At 42.0% G+C, this 22369-nt stretch overlaps 1 protein-coding gene across 9 annotated transcripts in view; it reads right to left on the bottom strand.

Moving 5' to 3' along the window:
• The window catches only part of LOC144313633 (ankyrin repeat domain-containing protein 26-like), a 212726-nt gene extending 210547 nt beyond the window's left edge, over positions 1–2179 (bottom strand). For 5 of the 9 annotated variants that reach the window (XM_077896678.1, XM_077896679.1, XM_077896683.1 and 2 more), the window contains exon 1: positions 1489–1548. The gene's annotated coding sequence lies outside the window, so the exon portion shown is untranslated. Of the gene's footprint in view, positions 1–1488; positions 1549–2148 lie in introns of those variants that run through there. The other 4 variants (XM_077896684.1, XM_077896685.1, XM_077896681.1 and 1 more) reach the window with 3 other exon arrangements.
• Between the last annotated feature and the right edge of the window lie 20190 nt (positions 2180–22369).

Here is a 22369-nt window from a genome sequence, read left to right as displayed (position 1 = left end):
CAGGGAAAACCCTAACCAATCCAAAAGAAACAAAGAAAAATCAGGACAAGAAAACACAAAATACGTCAGATTTTAAATTATAAAGATCATACGTCATAATGAACTGTAGTGAAGATATTCTAGCTGAAAGTAAAGACTTCTGACTTGTTACCTCAGAAAGCTCCAACTGTAATTCACAAAAGCTGTAATAAAGCAGGAATATGGAATAGTTGACAATAAAAGGATAGGAAAAGATATCCTGCAAATGGCAACAAAAACATATCTACTTTAAAATAAACTCTATTAAAAAGTATAAAGTGTAGTAATTCACCAGCAAAATAACAAATTTATATTTAATAACAAATTTAAATATATACAACAAAAAATGAACAGAGGGAGCCTGGGTGGCTCAGCCGGTTAAGCACCTGCCTTCAACTCCCGACAAGATTCCAGGGTCCTGGAATCAAGGCCCACATCAGGGTCCTTGCTCCAGGGGGGAGCCTGCTTCTCCCTCTCTCTCTCTCTCTGCCTGTCACTCCTCCTGCTTCTTCAGTGTCCGATAAATGAATTAAATTAAAAAAAAAAACCACAAAAAAAACCTGAACAGAACTGCAAGAAGAAAACCATGGTCATAATGGGAAACTTTTTTACCATACTTCTCTTGGTAACAGAGAATAAACGAACAAAAATCAGTGAAAACACAGAATATTTGAATAGGTTTACAAACTTGATCTACAGACACATACAGAAAACTATACTTAATGACTGCAGAATATACCTTCTTTTTAGACACAGACAGGATACATTACAGATATTGAATATGTAGCTGGCCGTAAAGTGTAAACACATTTCAAAGGACTGAAATAATGCAAATTAGGTTTTCTGACCTCAAAGCAATTAAGGTAGAAATCAGGAACAAGATAGATTAAAAAAATCCTTATTTGTAAATTCAAGAAGTCTAAGTAAGCAACTACAAAATGATTCTAAGTTAAGAAAACCAGTACCTTGGGAGAAATGGCCTTAAATGCTAACGTTAGGAAAAGAAGAAGGTTGAAAATTTATGAACAAACGTTCATAACAAGAAAAAGAATTTTTTTTTAAAAAAGTCAATGAAATAAAAACTAATATACAATGAGGAAAATTAATAAGGCCAAAGGTTTATATCTAAAAAGACTAATGCCAAAACTCTGGCAATATTGAGGAAAGAGAAGAAAGGGCAATAAGTACCAATATCAGGACCAAGAAGAAAAACAATTAGCATAGAAACTGCACATGTGAAATATTATAAGCAACCTTTTCAGAAATTTGACAATGTAGTTGAAATGGACCAAATCTTAGAAAAATATGAATCATTAAAACTAATCAAGAAGAAATAGAAAGCCTAAACGTTCTTGTCATCTTTAAAATAGTTACCAATATCCTTATCAAAAAGAAAACATCCAGGCCCAAGGAACCCAACAAGTCAGTTCTGCTAAAGGACAAACGAACTTCAGTCTTTCATAAACTTACCCACAGAAGAGTAGAGACTTCCACCTCACAACATAAGGCTACCCAGGATATTGTGAAGATCTGATGAGAGAGATAAGAAAGCAAAATTATGGGCTGAAGTCTCATAAAAGGAGACATTAAAGTTCTAAATAAACTAGGAGTCAACTAACTCCAGCAGATTATATGTAAAGGAGAACAAATCATGAACAAATTAGGTTATCTCAAATAATAGTCCAATGATAGCCAGTTGAACAGTCAAAAATCAGTAAAAAAAAAAAATGTCAAAAACCAAAGAACTTTCCTATGTTGAGACTGACAGGAAACAAATCATATGATCATTACAATAAATAAATAAAAAGCAAAAAAAAAATTAAAAAAATAAATAAATAAATAAATAAATAAAAAGCACTTGACAAAGTCCAATGGCTAGTCATTTAAAAAGTCATTTTACACAGAATAAACGGAAACTTCTTAAATTGAGTAAACGGCAAATATGAAAAAAATAATCTAGAGCAAATATGACAAAGAAGAAATGTTGAGAGAATTTCTTTTGAGATCCAGATTCACACATAATAAACAAAAATCTAGAGTAGCGAAATCAAAGTGAAAATGAAAAAGGGAATAGCTTTTTGGTCACACATTAAGGAAATGTTTCATGAATACAATTCAGAAATCACTAACCTAAAGGAAAATGGTGCTCGACGAGTAACTTCTGCATAGAGAGTAGGGGAGGACAGAACAAAGCATGAGATGACAAAATATTTTTCCATATGTTTTCCCACCAAGAGAATCTGACATCAGCATGGTTTTACCTTTACCGGTGAATGCAGGCTTTTCTCACCAAACATATCCCAGAGGAAGGTCAGGTCTTCCTGGCTGTCCACACGTGGCCCCAGCCGGCCTGCACAACAGCCAACAGCTCATACAGACCTAGAAAGTGAAAATAAAACACAAAGCGTAACCATAGAGTGATCTCATTAATTTCACTTAAGGTGTGTGTGAAGGATGGCTGGAACATGTCGTTTTTACTGGATCAGTAATCTGGGCCATCAAGCAGAATGCTTCTCCGCGGAAGCCAAGGAACCTTTTTGATTTTTAAAGCCCAAATATGTAGCATCAACAGGCTAGCCTAACCTTTCCTTTGTCAACATTCTCCAGGCATCCAAGCGGACACAACCCGAGGCAGAAAACGTGTACAAGCTTTCAGAGGAAGAAGAAAACTAAATCGTCACTACATTTGCCTCAGTGTTAGCCAAAGATCAAAAGGAGTCATGAATAGGAAAAACTCCTTAGAAGAGCAGAAAATTGATAGAGTGGCCCATTAAAAAGGTTTTGTGGTTTCCAAAGAGTTCCTAATGATATATAGCTTCAAAACCATCTGCGTTATCTACATCCAAATTCAAGTTCCAAAAAGCTAAGGCCTATTAAGCCATACGTGGTGTTGCTTTCTTGTAGCTGCTCATTTTTCAAAAAGCAACAACCACAAGCTACACAGAACTGAGTTTACCTTTAACTCCAATCTGGGCGTATGCCGTACCCTCTGAAAGAGTTAAGGAAAAGGATGCAGGTTCCTCGGGGCCCTCCTCACTAGAAGCTTCCTGGGGCTAGACAGTAGCACCCTGTTCCACCAGTAGCCTGTTGCAGAAACCCTCCCACCTCCTTTGGGGCCCATCAGACTCCTGTCCAAGAACTGTTACGACAGTGCCTGCCCGGGGCCTCTGCAGGGAGGTGACCTAGAAGAAGTATCAACTCTCAGCACACGTTTCACTTTCCAGTGGGATTATACGAGGTAAAAAGGAGAAACTTCCTTTTATTTCTGTCTGCTGTCTACAAGAGCACCGAAACCTCCTGGGATCTACGACACAGGAGCGTGCTGTTATTCCTGCTCTGAAGTGCTGCTGTTCATCACAGGGACAGCTTTACAAGATATGTAACTAGCAAAGAATCATAAATTATGGCCTGCTGATTAGTCTATCTATTATCTTCCTAAAGTATTATCATATTCTGATAATCAGTGATCATTCACCAAATGTATTCGCTTTGCCTTGGAAAGCTGGATCTGTAACATGAGACGTTAAACTCCAACATTCCTGGGACTGCATGTGGCCAAAAAGATCTATTCTACTTTAGGGGGAAGAAAATGTCTCCCTATTACATTCTTAAGTATTCTTGATGATTTACACTTATTCCCTTAAAAACCTGGCATCATGCCTAAGCTAGCTCTTATTGATGATTTCATAAAACTATTTGTAAGGTGTCCCAACATAATTCGATGTATAATAATGCAGGTCTCACTTTACACGTACACAGATACACACAACTTTAAAAACATGACAATTGCCAAGATCAGCGATTAAGGTCAGAGGTTCAAATTGAAAATTAGGTAAAAAGGAGGTAGAATTTCGCTATTTTATTATTGATTTAGGAGCAACAAAAGGAATTCCTTGTTCCTTGGAAATATGGTTAGTTTAATTAATAATACTAGTTCAACTATAACATAATTTATGAGGTATAGTTCTGGGGGGGGGGGCAATAACTGAGGTAATGTATTAGAACAGCCCCGGCATATGGTAAATAGTCTATTTCATATGTAACTTAGTGAGCTTCAGCTATTGTTGTTATTCCTGTTATTCATCAGGACTATTATTTTTTTTAGGATTAATTTATTTTACAGAGAGGCAGGGGACAGGGGCAGAGGGAGACAGAATCTTAAGCAGACTCCACGCTCAGCATGGAGCTTGACACGAAGCTCCAAATCATGACCCTGATCATGGCTGGAGCTGAGACCAAAAGTCAGACACAAAACCCACTGCACCACCCAGGAGTGTCCATCACTACTGCTATTGAAAAATCAAAACTCTGAGTCAAACAGACCTAGATTCAAACCAGGTCTATACTTCATTTACCCCCCATAACTTACCTCAGCCTTCTTTCCATATGTTCAAAAGAAACGGAATCTACACCTATAGTAAACTGGACAGGAAAAAATATACATACGTATGCAGATACACAAGTGTGTGCATATAACACAGGTAAAATCTGAAAAAGCCTAAGGGACTGCATCAGTGACGATGTACCCACGTGGTTACCATAACTATGCGAGATGTCACCACTGGAGGAAGCAGGGTCAAGGGTACACGGGATCTGTATTATGTCTTCCAACACATGAATCCACAGTTATCTCAAAGTACAGTTAAAGCAAGAGGAGAAGTGGTGGTTAACATTGTTATAAGAATGCAAGGGAACAAGGCACGTAGTCCTGTGGTTGGCACAAAAGAGGCATTTGATGAATTTTTAAAAGATTTTATTTATTCATGAGACGGACAGAGAGAGAGAGAGAGAGAGGCAGAGACATAGGCAGAAAGAGAAGCAGGCTCCATGCAGGCAGCCCAAAGTGGGACTCGATCCCGGGACTCCAGGATCACACCCTGGGCTGAAGGCTGACGCTTCAGCACTGAGCCACCCAGGCGTCCCTGATAAAAACATTTTAAAAATTGGGCAGCCCGGGTGGCTCAGCAGTTTAGCACTGCCTTTGGGCCAGGGCTTGATGGACTCCCTGCATGGAGCCTGCTTCTCCCTCTGCCTGTGTCTCTAACTCTCTCTCTCTCTGTCTCTGTGTGGCTCTCTTAGGAATGAATAAAATCTTAAAAAAAAAGAATTTTAAAGAATAATAAAGTGATTTCTTAAGACTTCCTCAAGTGGCAACTGCCCCTTACTAGAATTCTGTCTATACCTTTACTCCACTTCAAAAAGTTTGGATCTCGAATGAACCACCAAGAGGAGCAGAGGAATAAGCGTCCGCATAAAACACATAAAGTGAAAGATCCCTATAATTTCTAATCTGTGGATGAAACCTGAAAGGCGTCTGGGGGAGTAACCAAATAGCAAATCACTTTGAGATTGATGACATATGCCTTATTATCTAAGTTAAAATAGGAAACACAGGGACATCTGGGTGATTAAGAAGCTGAGTGTCTAACTTTGGCTCAGGGCTGATTCTGGCCCAGGACCCAGCCCCACATTGGGCTTCCTATGGGGAGCCTGCTTCTCCCTCTGCCTGGGTCTCTGCCTCTCACTGTCTCTCTCACAAATCAATAAGTAAAACCTTTTACAAATGAAACAGAAACCACATCTAAAAAATCAACTTCTGAAGATAATCGATTTCTTTTTAATTATACGGCCCCGATATTTAAACTATGGCTTTTCAAAACCATCAACAAGGAAAAAATTTTAAAAAGCAACAGATAAGTACTAGGAGATCATGAAAACCAGCCCATCGCACCCTGCGCCGCACCCACGCCCCGGCAGCGCGTGGTCCGGGAGGCCCCGCCAGCGAGACAGCCAGCCCGGGCGAGGGAGGAGGGCGCCGCGTGCAGCCCGCGCCCCGCCCGCGGCCCCGGCGGCTCGCACCTTCCTCAGCGCCGACATCCTCGAGCGCTCTGAGTTCAGCAGGCGAAGGGCGACATGCTTTGTGGCCCGTCCGTCCATCCGCACCGCCAGCCGACAATCCGCGGGGCCGCCGCCGCCGCCACCGCCACGCGTCCCACCGCGCTCCAGCCTGGCACACGCTCGGAGCCCCCCGCCGGCGCCTGCGCACTGGGCGCCCCGGAGGCCTGGCGCGCTGGGGGCCAGCCGGCGCGCGGAGGCACCTGGGAAGGGCCAGGCAAGCGCGGGGAGCCCAGGCAAGCGCCGCGCCTCCGCCACACCGCAGACAGCGGGCAGTCCCCGCCCCGAATGCCACCTGGGGCGCGTGCTGCTCGCTGGCCGCAACAAGGTCCCAGCGCCGCTGAGCAGCCGGTGCCAGGGCGAAGCGAAGGTAGCGCGCGTCCCCCCAGGGGCGGTGCCCCGCAGCCGGAGGACGGACCGGACACTAGCTGCCTCGGGCGGCGTGGCCGGAGGCTCTCGAGCTGTCCAGGGACCGTCTGTCCGCCGCTGGCGCTGCCCTAAACACGAGCCGCTTCCGCCTGGGCCCCTGGGCCCTCGCCGCTGCCCCGCGGGAGCCGGACGCCGCCCCCTCCTCAGGCCCCGCAGCTCCTCCAGCCCGCCCGTCTGCCCGGAACAGTCCGCGCCGCACCCACGCCGCGGGAGTGCCGGGTCCGGGAAGCACCGCCGGCGAGGCACAAGACCGCCGCGCGCAGCCCACGACCGATCACCCCTGCAGCTCGGGGTCCCTGCCCGCGCCCCGCCCGCGGCCCGCACCTTCCTCAGCGCAGACATCCTCGGGTGCTCGGAGTTCAGCAGGCGCAGGGCGACAGGGCACACGGCCCGTCCATCCGCAGGGCTGGCCGTCAGTCCGGAGGACCGCGCTCGAGCGCAGTGCACGCTGGGAGCCCCCCGCCGGCGCCTGCGCACTGGTCTACCGGGAGGCCCCGCACGCTGGGGGCCGGCCTGAGTGCGGAGGCACCTGGGGAGGGGCCACACCCGCACCGGGAAGCCCAGGCAGCACCGCGCCCTGCCGTCCGGGGGTCCTTCCGCCCCACCGCTCCCCCGCCGCCGCCGCCGCCGCCGCCACGCGCCCCACCGCGCTCCAGCCCGGCACACGCTCGGAGCCCGCCGCCGGCGCCTGCGCACTGGGCGCCCAGGAGGCCTGGCGCGCTGGGGGCCGGCCGGCGCGCGGAGGTACGTGGGGAAGGGCCAGGCAAGTGCGGGGAGCCCAGGCAGCGCCGCGCCCCGTCGTCCGGGGTTCCTTCCGCCCCACCGCTCCCCCGCCCCTGCCGGCGCGCAGGCCCCGCCCCGGATGCCACCTGTGGCGCGGGTCCCCTGGCGCTCAAGGCGGCGGTAGCCTGCAGCACGTGCAGCTCGCCCGCAGCCCCACGGTCCCAGCGCGCCTGCGCGGCCGGTGCCAGGGCGACACGAAGGTAGCGCGCGTCCCCCCAGGGGCGGTGCCCCGCATCCGGAGGACAGACCCGGCACTTGCTGCCTCGGGCGACGTGGACGGAGGCTCTCGAGCTGTCCAGGGACCGTCTGTCCGCCGCTCGCGCTGCCCTAAACACGAGCCGCTTCCGCCTGGGCCCCTGGGCCCTCGCCGCTGCCCCGCGGGAGCCGGACGCCGCCCCCTCCTCAGGCCCCGCAGCTCCTCCAGCCCGCCCGTCTGCCCGGAACAGTCCGCGCCGCACCCACGCCGCGGGAGTGCCGGGTCCGGGAAGCACCGCCGGCGAGGCACCAGGCCGCAGCGCGCAGCCCACGACCGGTCACCCCTGCAGCTCCGGGTCCCTGCCCGCGCCCCGCCCGCGGCCCGCACCTTCCTCAGCGCAGACATCCTCGGGTGCTCGGAGTTCAGCAGGCGCAGGGCGACAGGGCACACGGCCCGTCCATCCGCAGGGCTGGCCGTCAGTCCGGGGGACCGCGCTCGAGCGCAGTGCACGCTGGGAGCCCCCCGCCGGCGCCCGCGCACTGGTCGACCGGGAGGCCCCGCACGCTGGGGGCCGGCCTGAGTGCGGAGGCACCTGGGGAGGGGCCACACCCGCACCGGGGAGCCCAGGCAGCACCGCGCCCTGCCGTCCGGGGGTCCTTCCACCCCACCGCTCCCCCGCCGCCGCCGCCGCCGCCACGCGCCCCACCGCGCTCCAGCCCGGCACACGCTCGGAGCCCGCCGCCGGCGCCTGCGCACTGGGCGCCCAGGAGGCCTGGCGCGCTGGGGGCCGGCCGGCGCGCGGAGGTACGTGGGGAAGGGCCAGGCAAGTGCGGGGAGCCCAGGCAGCGCCGCGCCCCCTCGTCCGGGGTTCCTTCCGCCCCACCGCTCCCCCGCCCCTGCCGGCGCGCAGGCCCCGCCCCGGATGCCACCTGTGGCGCGGGTCCCCTGGCGCTGGAGGCGGCGGTAGCCTGCAGCAAGTGCAGCTCGCCCGCAGCCCCACGGTCCCAGCGCCGCCTGTGCGGCCGGTGCCAGGGCGACACGAAGGTAGCGCGCGTCCCCCAAGGGGCGGTGCCCCGCATCCGGAGGACAGACCCGGCATTAGCTGCCTCGTGCGACGTGGACGGAGGCTCTCGAGCTGTCCAGGGACCGTCTGTCCGCCGCTGGCGCTGCCCTAAACACGAGCCGCTTCCGCCTGGGCCCCTGGGCCCTCGCCGCTGCCCCGCGGGAGCCGGACGCCGCCCCCTCCTCAGGCCCCGCAGCTCCTCCAGCCCGCCCATCTGCCCGGAACAGTCCGCGCCGCACCCACGCCCCGGGAGTGCAGGGTCCGGGAAGCACCGCCGGCGAGGCACCCAGGCGCCGCGAGGGACGAGGCCGCCGCGCAGCCCGCGACCGGTCGCCCCGGCAGCTCGGCCCCCGCGGCTCGCACCTTCCTCAGCGCTGACATCCTCGGGCGCTCGCGGTTCAGCAGGCGCAGGGCGACATGCTTTGTGGCCCGTCTGTCCGCAGGGTCGGCTGGCCGTCAGTCCGGGGGACCGCGCTCGAGCCCAGTGCACGCTGGGAGCCCCTCGCTGGCGCCTGCGCACTGGGGCCTCACGGGGTAAACAACCCCCACTGAGCCCTGCACCAGGCAGGGGGTTGAGCAGCTCCCCCAAGTGCTAACAACTGAAAATCAGCACAATAGACTCTCCCCCAGAAGACCAGCGAGAAGGACAGGGGAAAAACAAGTTATTGACCAAGCAGCACTGGAAAGTTCCAGGGTAAGACAAGGGACTTGCAGGATACAGAATCAGACGATATTCCCCCTTGTTTTGTTGTTGTTGTTGTTGTTGTTATTTTTTATTTCTGTTTGCTTCCCCCACCCCTTTTTTCCTTTCTTTTTTTCTTTTTCTTCTCTTTTTCTTCCTTTTTTCTTTCTTCTTTTTTCTTTTCTTTCCGTCTTTCTCTCCTCTCTTTTTCTCCTTTTCCCAATACAACATGTTTTTGGCCACTCTGCACTGAGCAAAATGACTAGAAGGGAAACCTCACCTCAAAAGAAAGAATCAGAAACATCCTCTCTCCCATAGAGTTACAAAATCTGGATTACAATTCAATGTCAGAAAGCCAATTCAGAAGCATTATTATAAAGCTACTGGTGGCTCTAGAAAAAAGCAAAAAGGACTCAAGAGACTTCATGACTGCAGAATTTAGAGCTAATCAGGCAGAAATTAAAAATCAATTGAATGAGACACAATCCAAACTAGAAGTTCTAATGATGAGGGTTAACAAGGTAGAAGAACGAGTGAGTGACATAGAAGACAAGTTGATGGCAAAGAGGGAAATGAGGAAAAAAGAGACAAACAAGTAAAGGACCATGAGGATAGATTAAGGGAAATAAATGACAGCCTGAGGAAGAAAAACCTACGTTTCATTGGGGTTCCAGAGGGCGCCAAATGTGACAGAGGCCCAGAATATGTATTTGAACAAATCATATCTGAAAACTTTGCTAATCTGGGAAGGGAAACAGGCATTCATATCCAGGAAATAGAGAGATTCCACCCCCTGAAATGAATAAAAACTGTTCAACACCTCGACATTTAATGGTGAAGCTTGCAAATTCCAAAGATAAAGAGAAGATCCTTAAAGCAGCAAGAGACAAGAAATCCCTGACTTTTATGGGGAGGAGTATTAGAGTAACTGCAGACCTCTCCACAGAGACCTGGCAAGCCAGAAAGGGCTGGCAGGATATAGTCAGGGTCCTAAATGAGAAACACATGCAACCGAGAATACTTTATCCAGCAAGGATCTCAATCAGAATGGAAGGAGAAAGAAAGAGCTTACAAGACAGGCAGGAACTGAAAGAATATGTGACCTCCAAACCAGCTCTGCAAGAAATTTTAAGGGGGACTCTCAAAATTCCCCTTTAAGAAGAAGTCCACTGGAACAATCCACAAAAACAGGGACTGAATAAGTATCATGATGACACTAAACTCATATCTTTCAATAGTAACTCTGAACGTGAACGGGCTTAATGACCCCATCAAAAGGCGCAGGGTTTCAGACTGGATAAAAAAGCAGGACCCGTCTATTTGCTGTCTACAAGAGACTCATTTTAGACAGAAGGACACCTACAGCCTGAAAATAAAAGGTTGGAGAACCATTTACCATTCGAATGGTCCTCAAAAGAAAGCAGGGGTAGCCATCCTTATATCCGATAAACTAAAACGTACCCCGAAGACCGCAGTGAGAGATGAAGAGGGACACTATATCATAATTAAAGGATCTATCCAACAAGAGGACTTAACAATCCTCAATATATATGCCGCGAATGTGGAGGCTGCCAAATATATCAATCAATTAATAACCAAAGTGAAGACGTACTTAGATAATAATACACTTATACTTTGTGACTTCAATCTAGCGCTTTCTACACTTGATAGTTTCCTAAACACAACATCTCCAAAGAAACGAGAGCTTTAAATGATACACTGGACCAGATGGATTTCACAGATATCTACAGAACTTTACATCCAAACTCAACTGAAAATACATTCTTCTCAAGTGCACATGGAACTTTCTCCAGAATAGACCACATACTGGGTCACAAATTGGATCTGAGCCGATACCCAAAGATTGGGATCGTCCCCTGCATATTCTCAGACCATGATGCCTTGAAATTAGAACTAAATCACAACAAGAAGTTTGGAAAGACTTCAAACACGTGGAGGTTAAGGACCATCCTGCTAAAAGATGAAAGGGTCAACCAGGAAATTAAGGAGAAATTAAAAAGATTCATGGAAACTAATGAGAATGAATATACTACCATTTAAAACCTTTGGGATACACCAAAAGCAGTCCTGAGGGGGAAATACATCACAATACTAGCAGCCATCCAAAAGCTGGAAAGAACTCAAATACAAAAGCTAACCTTACACCTAAAGGACCTAGAGAAAAAAAAAAAAAACAGCAAATAGATCCTACACCCAGCAGAAGAGAGTTAATAAAGATTCGAGCAGAACTCAACGAAATCGAGACCAGAAGAACTGTGGAACAGATCAAACAAAACCAGGAGTTGGTTCTTTGAAAGAATTAATAACATTAATTAATTAGAGGTATTGAATAATATAAATGGTGAAGTAACCTCGTACTTGGAATTTAAAAAATTCTATCAGATGGTAGCGTGGAAAATACAGAAAGGAAAGAACAACTAGAAGGCTATAAAAGTGTAGGTTGAATCCAACAGATTTTGCCTTGGATATTTGGGTGATCATCCTACCTTAATCAGATTTGAAAGGTCTTTGAGACTGATTATTTCTTACCCCTTCTTGAAACATTGTGGGTAGTACATTTCCAAAGAAATTCAAAACATAAATGATAGATAGCATTTTCATGAAGATAAATTTAGAATAATTTTAAATACTGTAACAGAGTCTAGGTAGGAAAACAAAACATGTTAGTTATTTTAGCACAGAAAATTTGACAACACAGAAAATTTTACATGCAGGATTGGTTAAGCACATACTGCCTGTTATTGAGGAGTGGAGAAACCAAAAAGGAACACTGAGGTAACACACATACAGTATATATATATTTACCCTGAGAGCTGAAGTATGGTAGGAAGAGGATGTAGTTATTAGAACCTAATGGCTTAAAGGAGGGGCCCTGCAGAACTGGTGATATAGTACCTGCAAGCGGTGTGATGAAGCTGGTTCTGGCTTGGGTCAGATAACAGAGAACTGGAAACTGGAGCTGTGGCTGCTAGGTGTCTCCTTGTCCTGCCTCTCAGTGTGAATTCCAGTGCCTCCTATGGGCAGAATCTAACAGGAAGCTAGCTGACTAAACAGCATTATTTGCAGTATCCCAGTCCTAGTAGCATCACAGTAGAGAAGGGGGTGGTGTTGAGGCTGAGACAGCAGCTTAGTAAACCTTAATAGTTGTTGTCATCAAACTACTTGTAATGAGTTATTTCCAATAAAGTATATATTCAGGATTTTAGAATGAATCTAATTTCGTGGAAAGTGGCCTTGTTAATTTGCAAAGTAACAAACTCTAAAGTGCCATTTATCATTACAATTTCAATTTGGTAGTTCTTTGCTGATAGTTACAGTGGCAGGCCACCTGGACATTGTTTTGGCTTTTTAAAAAATCATAATTCAGAGAAAACTAATTCTGCTTGTTTTGATTTCTAAGACATGGGCTAAATGTAGTGAAATCAGAAAGAATAAATAATGGGCATGTAAGCTTGATGGACCCAAATCATAAACGGTGTCAGGGGATTTCATTTTATGGGTGGAAGCTGAAGACTGTTACCTGAATGGATTAAGTGTTACGTGTTTTCAGAATCAGGATTTCCCTTTCTATAAATTTCAAGTATAGGTATATAATCTCCGAGTAATGGTCTTTTTCATTATAATGCACCCAGTGCTGTGAGCATAACACCTAAATTATTTATAAATTACAAATTTAATCTTATCTGAGATGTTAGCTTTTGAATCTTTCTGCAGGTTACTGTAAACTCACTTTGTCTTTAAATCACTTTTAATGGAAGTTTTTGAGTAAAAATTTTAAAACATAAAATTAGTTTTTATCTAATATTTTCATAATGAAAGAATAAAATAACAGATGAATAACGTAGGTCAAGACATTATTTTAACCTAGGTTTAAGAAGTTATGGAATAACTTTTTTTTAAAAATAGTTCTTTTTTCTCTTTGAAGTTTTCAGACTTTAAATCCAACTTTGAAAATCAGTAACAATATTATCTAGTTATCTACATAGACATTTGGTTGTATGAATGATTTATATGTATCAAACGTTGATGATGGTCTAGTAGAAGTTAACCTTATTTTTTCAGTATTAGATTAAGATACTCACATGTAGTTCCCTAAGTCCTGTGATGAACATTTATTGTGATTTAACATAGAACCTAGCCTATGATAAACTATTTAGGAAAAACTTTTTTGAATGTCTCTTCCTTCCTAATATAAATCATAATAAGACTTACAGATCACATGTAGCTTGTTATAGATTAGTTATGCATATTTGTGATTTTTAAGACGCCTCCGAATTGCTTCATTTAGAAAAAAAAATTATTCACATTTAAAGAGTTAATTGATATCTTCCCTTCTACATATCTACCAATTTTGATTTGCTGGGAAGTTCTTTAAATTCAATCACAGATGACTTTGCATTTATATTCCAGCACCACTTGTTATCCCTTAAATATCTTCTGCATTTTTTGGAGCTTTTCAAATTGAGGCTCTCAAGATCTACTTTCTGTAACCAGTCTTTGCCTGAAGATATTCTACTTAATTTTTTAAAATATATAAATTTATCAGAAAACTCTTAGGCCCCATGAATTTCTTTGTTATAGTAAATGCCTTTCCTTGATGTTGTAGATGTTATTCAGTGAACCATTCCTTATTAACAATTCATCAGTTAATTTCTAGGATTAACTATTTTTTTTTCCATCTTTTCACTTGGGGAAGAAGTAGTAGGATTCTGTATTTTAAGGGAGAGTGCAGAAAGGGATATACACTTTTTTAAGAGGAGAAAAACATGGTTAAAAGACATTTTGAATTGAAGGAGAGCAGATGGGTGCCTCTTTATTTGTTTAGTACATTCTTTCAGAGCAGTCCTTTTCATCCCTTTTGGTCTCAAGACCTCTGTCTCTACAGTCATGAAAACTGAGAGCTGTTGTTTATCTTCTACCAATATTTACCATATTAAAAATTAAAGCTTGATAAATGAGTCACTTGGGTGACTCAATCAAACATCTGCCGTAGGCTCAGGTCAGGATCCTAGGGTCCTGGCATAGAGCTCAATGTCATACTATTCAGTGGGGAGCCTGCTTCTCCCGCCGCTCCTCACCCTTGCCTAAGAGTGCCTGCCATGTCCCCCAACTCAAAATCTTTATTTAAAAAACTTGATAACTATGAAAAATAATTCTAAAATCAGTTGATTGTAAACCCTTTAATGTTAGCTTATGTAATGTTTTTATGAAAAATAATTATAAAATTAAAAAAATAGATCTTGAGTATCTCTTTAATGCCTCTCTTAAGAGGAAACTTCAGATGTGCTCTGCATTCAATCTTCCATGATAACATACTTTTCTACAGCATCTGGGAAAACTCCACTGTTTTTGTGGTAGAATGAGGAAGAAAAAGACCATCATATTAGTGTTATTATGAAAATAGTTTTGATCTTTTGAAATGATTTTGGGGTCCCTCAAGGGTTCCTGGACAACACAAGGAAAACTCCTGCCTTAGTATATCAAGCCTAAGCCAGCAAATTTGAAGTGTTTGCAGACCTTTTTGAAGTTTAGTTCTTCGCTTGTTGGTTTTTTTTTTTAATTTTTTAATTTTATTTATTTATTCATGAGACACACGGGGGGGAGGGGCAAAGACACAGGCAGAGGGAGAAGTAAGATCACGCCCTGGACCGAAGGCAGGTGTTAAACCGCTGAGCCACCCAGGGGATCCCTAGTTCTTGGTTTTAGATACTCTTTTTTTTTTTTAATCAAATTTAACAACTTTAAGATCTAATGTTTAATATGGTGATGGTAACTGGTAACACTATATTGTGTAATTGAAATTTGCTGAGATGAAGACTTAAATGTTTTCATAAAATCTGTTAGGTGATGATGTGTTAATGAACCAGATGGGTGGAATCCTTTCACAGTGTCAAATCATCACAGCATACACTAAATATCTTCCAGTTTTGTCAATCATACTTCAATAAGGTTGAAAATACACAATGAAGAAAAGCATTGTAACACCTATTGCACAACAGTATTTAAATATTTCCCATTACTAAAAGGTTTCCCCCCCACAACCTTTTTTTTTTTTTTTGAGTATGGAAGTGGGGTGGAGAAGATAAACTAGAGTTATTAGTATGTTGTTGTAATGCTGTACGCTGAAACACATTTTGTTAAGTAAGACATTAAGTTATACTGAGCTAAGATTTGGTGGGCAGAATCCACACAGTGTCATAGACTCCTATTCTTCAAGGTTCTGGCCTGTAAACTTTTAACTGTCCTGGAGTTAACCTGGGTGTAAATTAACTGTCATTAAATAATATACTATTTACTTGAGCTGGAAAAAAAAATACCCTTTTTTCTTAAAGTGAGACTTTGACAAGGAAAAAAGTATGTTGATATAATTTTTTTTTTTTGATGCATGCTCCTTATCCCCTGCAGAACAGGTAACAATTCACAAAGCCATCGCTTTGAAGAGCAGTGGTGTAGATCACTCTGCCCTGCTCTGATGTCCTCTCATCCACCTGTCTCAAATCTTATCTACCTCTCCAACCAGACTAGTTATCATAATCAATCTCATGTAACCACCTTCCAAGCAACCCAAATCTTCCAGATACATGCATAGAAGTATTCAGTTTGGGGCAGCCCAGGTGGCTCAGCGGTTTAGCGCCACTTTCAGTCCAGGGCCTGATCCTGGAGACCCGGGATCGAGTTCCACGTTGGCTTCCTGCATGGAGCCTGCTTCTCCTTCTGCCTATGTCTCTGCCTCTCTCTCTCTCTCTCTCTCTCATAAGTAAATAAAATCTTTAAAAAAAGTATTCAGTTTGTATAATAATTTAGGTACAGGGAGTAGTAAGTGGTGAAAAAGCTTTTAGAACTTGGCCTTCTGTGATTGGGTTTCTGCAACTTGGTTGTAGCCTACCTTTGGAAACTAGAAGGATTGAGAATTAACTTTCTGTATGAGAGGTTTGGAGGCACAGGGCTGATTGCCAATAGCTTCATTATTTTGAGGCATAATCCCAAGAGCATAAGTGTGACAGAATCTGCAATATTTTTTCATCTCTTAAAATTATTGCAGCATTTTGAGAATTGGTATTGATTTGGTGGCAATAATGGGCATCCTGAAACTTAAGTTTTTATCCTTTTTTCTGTCACCAATTAGTTTTATGGCGTATGGATAACTCTTACGACTATCTCTAGGCTTGTTGCCTACTTGGCAAAATTAAAGCTGAGTCAGCAGGGCATGAAGGTTCATTCTTTTCCTCAAGCTTTAAGATTGTGTCACTGTCCACTGGTGAACCAGAATTGTAGACTACCAACGTATAACATTTCATTAATCTCAAAGCTCCTTTGAGGAAATAGTCCAGAAATTCATCTAGAAGTAACTTGGGATTCTTCCAGATTCCTGGGGCCAGTGCACTTCTTTAAATTTTACACTTTTTAGATCAGTAGCATGGAAATTGGCCCTCCTTTCAGATTTCTCTAATTTCTTTATAATTTTACTATACCTGTAAAATACCTAAAGAGAATGTATCTGAGAGTTTTTGAAAGGCTAGTTTTTGTTACAGGGATATGAGTGATGCTGCTGACCTCATATATTATGTGAGACAAGGTTTAGCTTGCCCAATCTCATGGATTTTGAAGGTGAAGCAAATATATGGCTTTTAATTAGCTCTGTGTTTATAGTTTTATTTTTAAATTCTGTGGGTTTTTTTTTTTCTTCACTAAGTAACAGTGAATACAGACCAATTGTTCTTGGTTACTAATATATATGAGTATTATTGTGCATGAGTTTAAAATTGATACGCCATCATGTCATGAAATCAGTTAAGTATGGGTTTTCTAATCTCCACCCCCCCCCCATGTGACAGGATTTCAGCAATTAAAATTATGTAATGGGGAACTTTGGTAATGCTTTTCCAAAGTCAAGATGTTAATTTTGCATTTCTCATTCTGTGCTTAATAAACTAATGTATATGAATCTGTTTTAATTTCGTATTTTACCGGATTTTCCATTGTTATTTTTGAAGGTTTTCATAGACTAAAGTCTCCTAAGAGATATAGATAGATATCTACACACACACACACATAGATAGATATCTACACACACACACACACACACACACACAATTACATTTTATATCAGGGTACATTTTTTTTATGGTCTTTTCCCTTATATGTGCTTTGAAAACCATTGACTGTTGAAGTTTCATAATAAGTGGTTAAATAGTATTAATATTTTCTAATTTTTAAAAATGTATTTTTAAGCCTTATGATTCTGCAGATGACTGGTCTGAGTATATTAGCTCTTCTGGGAAAAAATACTACTACAATTGTCGAACCGAAGTTTCACAATGGTTTCCCAAAAGAGTGGCTTGAAAGGTATTTGCTCTTACTCATTAAAAAATACTTATTATTCTTGACTACAGCTTAACATCTTAGAACTTTCTCAGCTTAGGTTTCTTAGTGAAACTCCTCATTCCCCCCTTCAATTGCAATAGTTGGCCCATTATGTTTTCTATAATTTCTCTTTGCTTAAAAAAAAAAAAGAAAGAAAGAAAAAACTTGGATAAGTCACTGTCCACAAGGACCTTGTAAACCATCAGTATATTTAAGATTTTATATCAACCTATATTATCATTTATAATGAACATTTTCATAATTTAAAGTATATTAATGTTTCCTTCATATGTGTAGAATTAATATTGGGGAGTTTTGGTTGTAGGGTTTAATGGTGTTATAAACAATTGCTATAATGCTATCACTGAGAAACATTAATGTTCTGTTAGCTATGTTTCATCTCCCATACCAGTTGATATTATGGCTATGTTCAGTTCTTTTATTTTCCATATAACATTCTGTTGAGCATTTGGTCAGAAGTGTCATATGTAAACTCATTGTACCTGATGTAATTTTTATGAGTTTATCTATGTTTTATTTTTAGAGAACAGAGACAAAAAGAAGCAAACAAGATGGCAGTTAACAGCTTCCCAAAAGATAGGGATTACAGAAGGGAGGTGATGCAAGCAACAGCCACTAGTGGGTTTGCCAGTGGAAGTAAGTATTAATTTTTTTTTTCTTTGAAACAACATGATGTTTAATTCACTCCTATAGTTTGTATGTTTATATCCATATGCATAGCTGTTTACATATGTAAACTAAAATAATGTAAATGTATAGTTTCTTTTATGTTAGATCTGTCTTCCTAACCTCCACCATTTTGTTTCCTGAAAAGGAAAAGAGTTCATGGAGGATTAGTACACGTATGTTATTCTTCACTACTCATACTGGCTATGATGCAGTTGAATTGGTGGAAAACAAAATCTCATATTGTGGATTGACTCTTAAAACAGGAGTTGTTTGGGTTTTTTTTCCCCCCTTTGCTGAATTGTGTCCTGTTAAACTGGACAGTGAAACTTCTTCCAAAACTCATTGAATGTTTGAATCTAACAATTGAATTGTAGCCACACACAGATGGTAACATTAAAGTGTCTCTTGGTGTTTTGTGTTTATCAGTGAGAAACTTTTTTACCTTTTATCTGGGAACTGATTACATCATCATAGATGTGAATAGCATCTCTATACTGTGAGCATACCTTAAAGGTTTTTGAGGTCACATTTTGTCTAAGTGGGACAATATGAGTAATATGCATTTATTTCTTAATTCAAATTAAATTTGAATTTGAAGCTTTTAGTAAAGGTCCTCTATTCCCAGTGGCTTCCTTTTGCCCAGAATAGAATTTAAATGCCACCATAGACTTCTTAGGCTTTTTATTAGATTTTGAAATTTGGAAGAATTTTTAAGATGTGTTCAGGGAATTCTTGGACATCTTCTTCCTGTAACTTACATAGAAGGTTGTATTTGGTCTTAGCAAGACAGTACTGCTTTTTTGATGGGAAAAGTTTTAAGATGAAGCAGATAGTAAAGTAACATAATTCTTCACTGAATTTTTAAGATATGTTCCTTTGAACATTTAATTTTTTTGTACTAGTGAAATTGTATTTAATTCTTACAAAACAATGATTTAGTGTACTGAAGTAAGGAAATTAAAACTATTTTTGAGACAGAAGACTTGGGTCCTGGTTCCATTTTACTTAATATCTTGAATAACTGTTACTTCTTGCAAACAATCAGAAATAAGGTAAAGGTTTTCCTCTCCAGGTTTAAAAAAAAAAAAAAAAAAACTGCACCCAGCTTGTAGTAGTTCTGTCTGAACAAACTGCAGAAGGATATTGAGAAGATATGGTGGAGGAGTGGCAAATGGTTGTAAAAAAAATAGTCACTTTTTTTTTTTTTTTTTTTAAGATTTTGGGCCAGGCCTCTCACTTAGTGGGTGATAGTTCCCAGAGAGGGAAAAAAAATAGCCTAGTGCGTCAGCTTTATTCTTTCCAAAATACCCTATCATTTTAAGTCTCTTCTCCTCTCTTGAAGTAAATGGAAGTAAATAAAGATCTGATGGAAGTATTGATGAAAGTGAAAGTAGTGTTTTTTTGTCTTTCTAATAAACCATCTTTAAGGAAATAAAATCAGAATTGTGTTTTTAAATTGTGTGCATCTTTTTCTTTCACAAATGAAGGAGTTCCTTCTCTTTTTTCTTTGTAATTTCAAAAGTGAAGCATGTTTGTTACTAAAAAATAAAAAGGGGATTTTTTTAATTTCATGAGCCAAGAACATTTGGGGACATACACTTTTTTCTGCGTGTATATAAATGTGTATTAAAACTACATATGTGTGTGTTTTACATAATGGCATTATATGTTACTATTTTTAACCTTTTTTTGTTCATTAATATTTTGAGGAAATATTTCTGTGTCAGTTTAGAAATCCCTGTGTGTTAAAATTACATGGTTTTCCTTTTTTTTTTTTTTTTGATGTGCCCTCATTTATAGGTAATCATCTGTGGATACTTGGGTGGTTTTTATCCTTTTCCTACTGTCAGCAGTGCTGTGATGTCTATCTTTGCCCATTACTTCCTTAGTCACATTCCTAAAAGTGCAAATGAGGAGTCAGTAGGTCTCTGTGTGTGTTGAAGTACAGTCATGTGTCTCACTTTTTCAGTTTTAAGTGATAATTAGAAAAAAAAAAAAAACCTTAGCTATATTTCTTTTTATTTTTCCTTAATTGGTCAACTGAGTTATACCTAAGTGTGGTAGTAATGAAGTCATTGAGTCATTTAAGTGCTTAACTTTTTCTGTCCAAAAAGTATTGGCAGAATTTTCCCATGTGTCCAGCACATTGGTGTTCATGTTGGGTAAGACCTAAGGCTTTGCAGTTTGAACTGCCAATACAAGGTATGCGTGTTGGTGGGGGTGGGCAGATTGAAAGATTTTATATGAAAGGAGAAAAAGGTAGAAAATCAATTTATTTTATGCACTACAGCAAATAATGTTATCTAGAACTTGACCTTGAAAACTTTATGGATAAAATTTTTAATTTGGTTTTACTGCTACTAGATTATTTTCATTGTCTTTAATCTGTGCCTTACAGAATTATTGCTCTATACTTAGAGAAACCTTAACTTGGTGTTTCTCAACTGTAGCACCAATGACATTTTGGGTTAGGTGATTCTTTGTTGTGGGTTGCTGTCCTGTGTCTTAGGACATAGAGTACTGTACCTGGCCTCTACATGCTAGATGCCAGTAGCACACCTCCTCTCTTCCAAGTTGTGATAACCAAGAATGTCTCCTTACATTTGCCAAATGTCTTTGTTGTGGAGGCGGTGTGCAAGTAAAGTCACCATGTTAACTGTTTTGTCTAGAGTTGTGAATCATAGAAAGCTGTTGTAGCTACAGCTTCCTTAGTTCCTATAATGCTGCTGCCACTGTAAAGCTTACAAGTGTCTGAAGAAGTATCAACTTTAATTTTCATCTGAATACATTTGCTTGATACTCTTTGACTCTAGTCTTACAGAAGTGAGATTTTTTTCTTGGTGTCCAGGAAATAAAAGTTATTGGTAATCAAGTGACAGGATTGGTGGGAATTGGGTATGGTATTATTTCTGTTTTATTCCTAAACGTTTCTGTTGTAGCAGTATTCTTTTCAGGAAGAAATTGTAGAATAAAATTTAAGTTCCTTGTGCATGCAAATGGATAGTTTACTGATGAGTTAATATCATGCAACAGATGTTTGTATTTTGCTGTGATTAGCTCAATCTGTTCACCTTTTTCTGTTAAGGTTAATATATGTGTAACTTACAACACTGAATTTCATTTATTAAGTCAAAGACTTTGTGTTTTGATATAACTAAAGCTTTTTGGCAGTAGCCAGTACATTCTGTTTAGTATAACATGTAGGAGTTGTACGCTGAAGGTTTGGAAACTGACTTGTAGTTTAAGCATACTTCCTTCTTTGTGCTGTCTTGGTTTCTAGATTCAGAGGAACCATGAATTGGGAAAAAAAAACCTAAAATACTCAATGGGGAGGGCATCTTTTGGTAATATTATTATTACATATGTGCTTGAATCTTAAGATATTTCTCTACTTGAAAGTTGTTTTAAGTTTCAGTTATTGATTAGACTTATAATTTTGGTTAGAGATTTTTTGATAAATTTTATCAAGATTGGAATTTTCCTTATTTTTTTGTGGAAGCAGAAGTATTTCTGAGGTTTAAATGTTTTGTGACCAAATTGGAAGAGGATGTTTTTAATATAACTGGTAATAGCAAGTAGATTTTTCTGACTATGCTGCTGGATGTAGGCCTTCTCTGTTTTCAGATAGCATTATCTATAACTTGAGCTTATTACTAACTTGTATTGTTAGCATTTTCAAAAATATGAACTGATTTAATTACTGATTGCACAGTTCATCATAAATTCAGCCGTCCCATTTAAAGCCCTAGCACAAACTACTTTAGAGACCACTAATTAGCTACTTCAGTATTCAGAAAAATCAGGCTAATAAAGCTAATATTCCTTTGCAGTTGAACCACTGTGGATAATTCAATTATTAGAACCCATGGCCCATATTTTCAAAGAATGGACCATTTGCTTTTTATATTTTTAAAATACTTTAAAATTTTTCATTTGAGTGAAACGTTAAAACTCCATATATGGACTGTTTGTTTGTTTGTTTTTTTCCAGTGTTTTGTTTGAATTGTGGTGTGGTTCTAAAGAATCCCCAAAAGCTCATAGCTCATTTGAAATCTGAGTATAGATTACTTAGAGTTGAGGCTAAATATCCTCTTTCAGTATTTGCTGGTGGTAAAACTGCAGATACTAACTGGGCTTGCAGTTTTATAACAAGATATAAGTATGTTGCTAAATTAGCTGATGTTATAGACAGGATTCTAACGTAATCTTTTTTCTTCCCCCTTCTGTC

This window comes from Canis aureus, chromosome 5 (genome assembly GCF_053574225.1).
Source record: "Canis aureus isolate CA01 chromosome 5, VMU_Caureus_v.1.0, whole genome shotgun sequence".
Lineage (NCBI taxonomy): Eukaryota > Metazoa > Chordata > Mammalia > Carnivora > Canidae > Canis > Canis aureus.
This window is presented reverse-complemented; position numbering and strand designations above follow the sequence as displayed.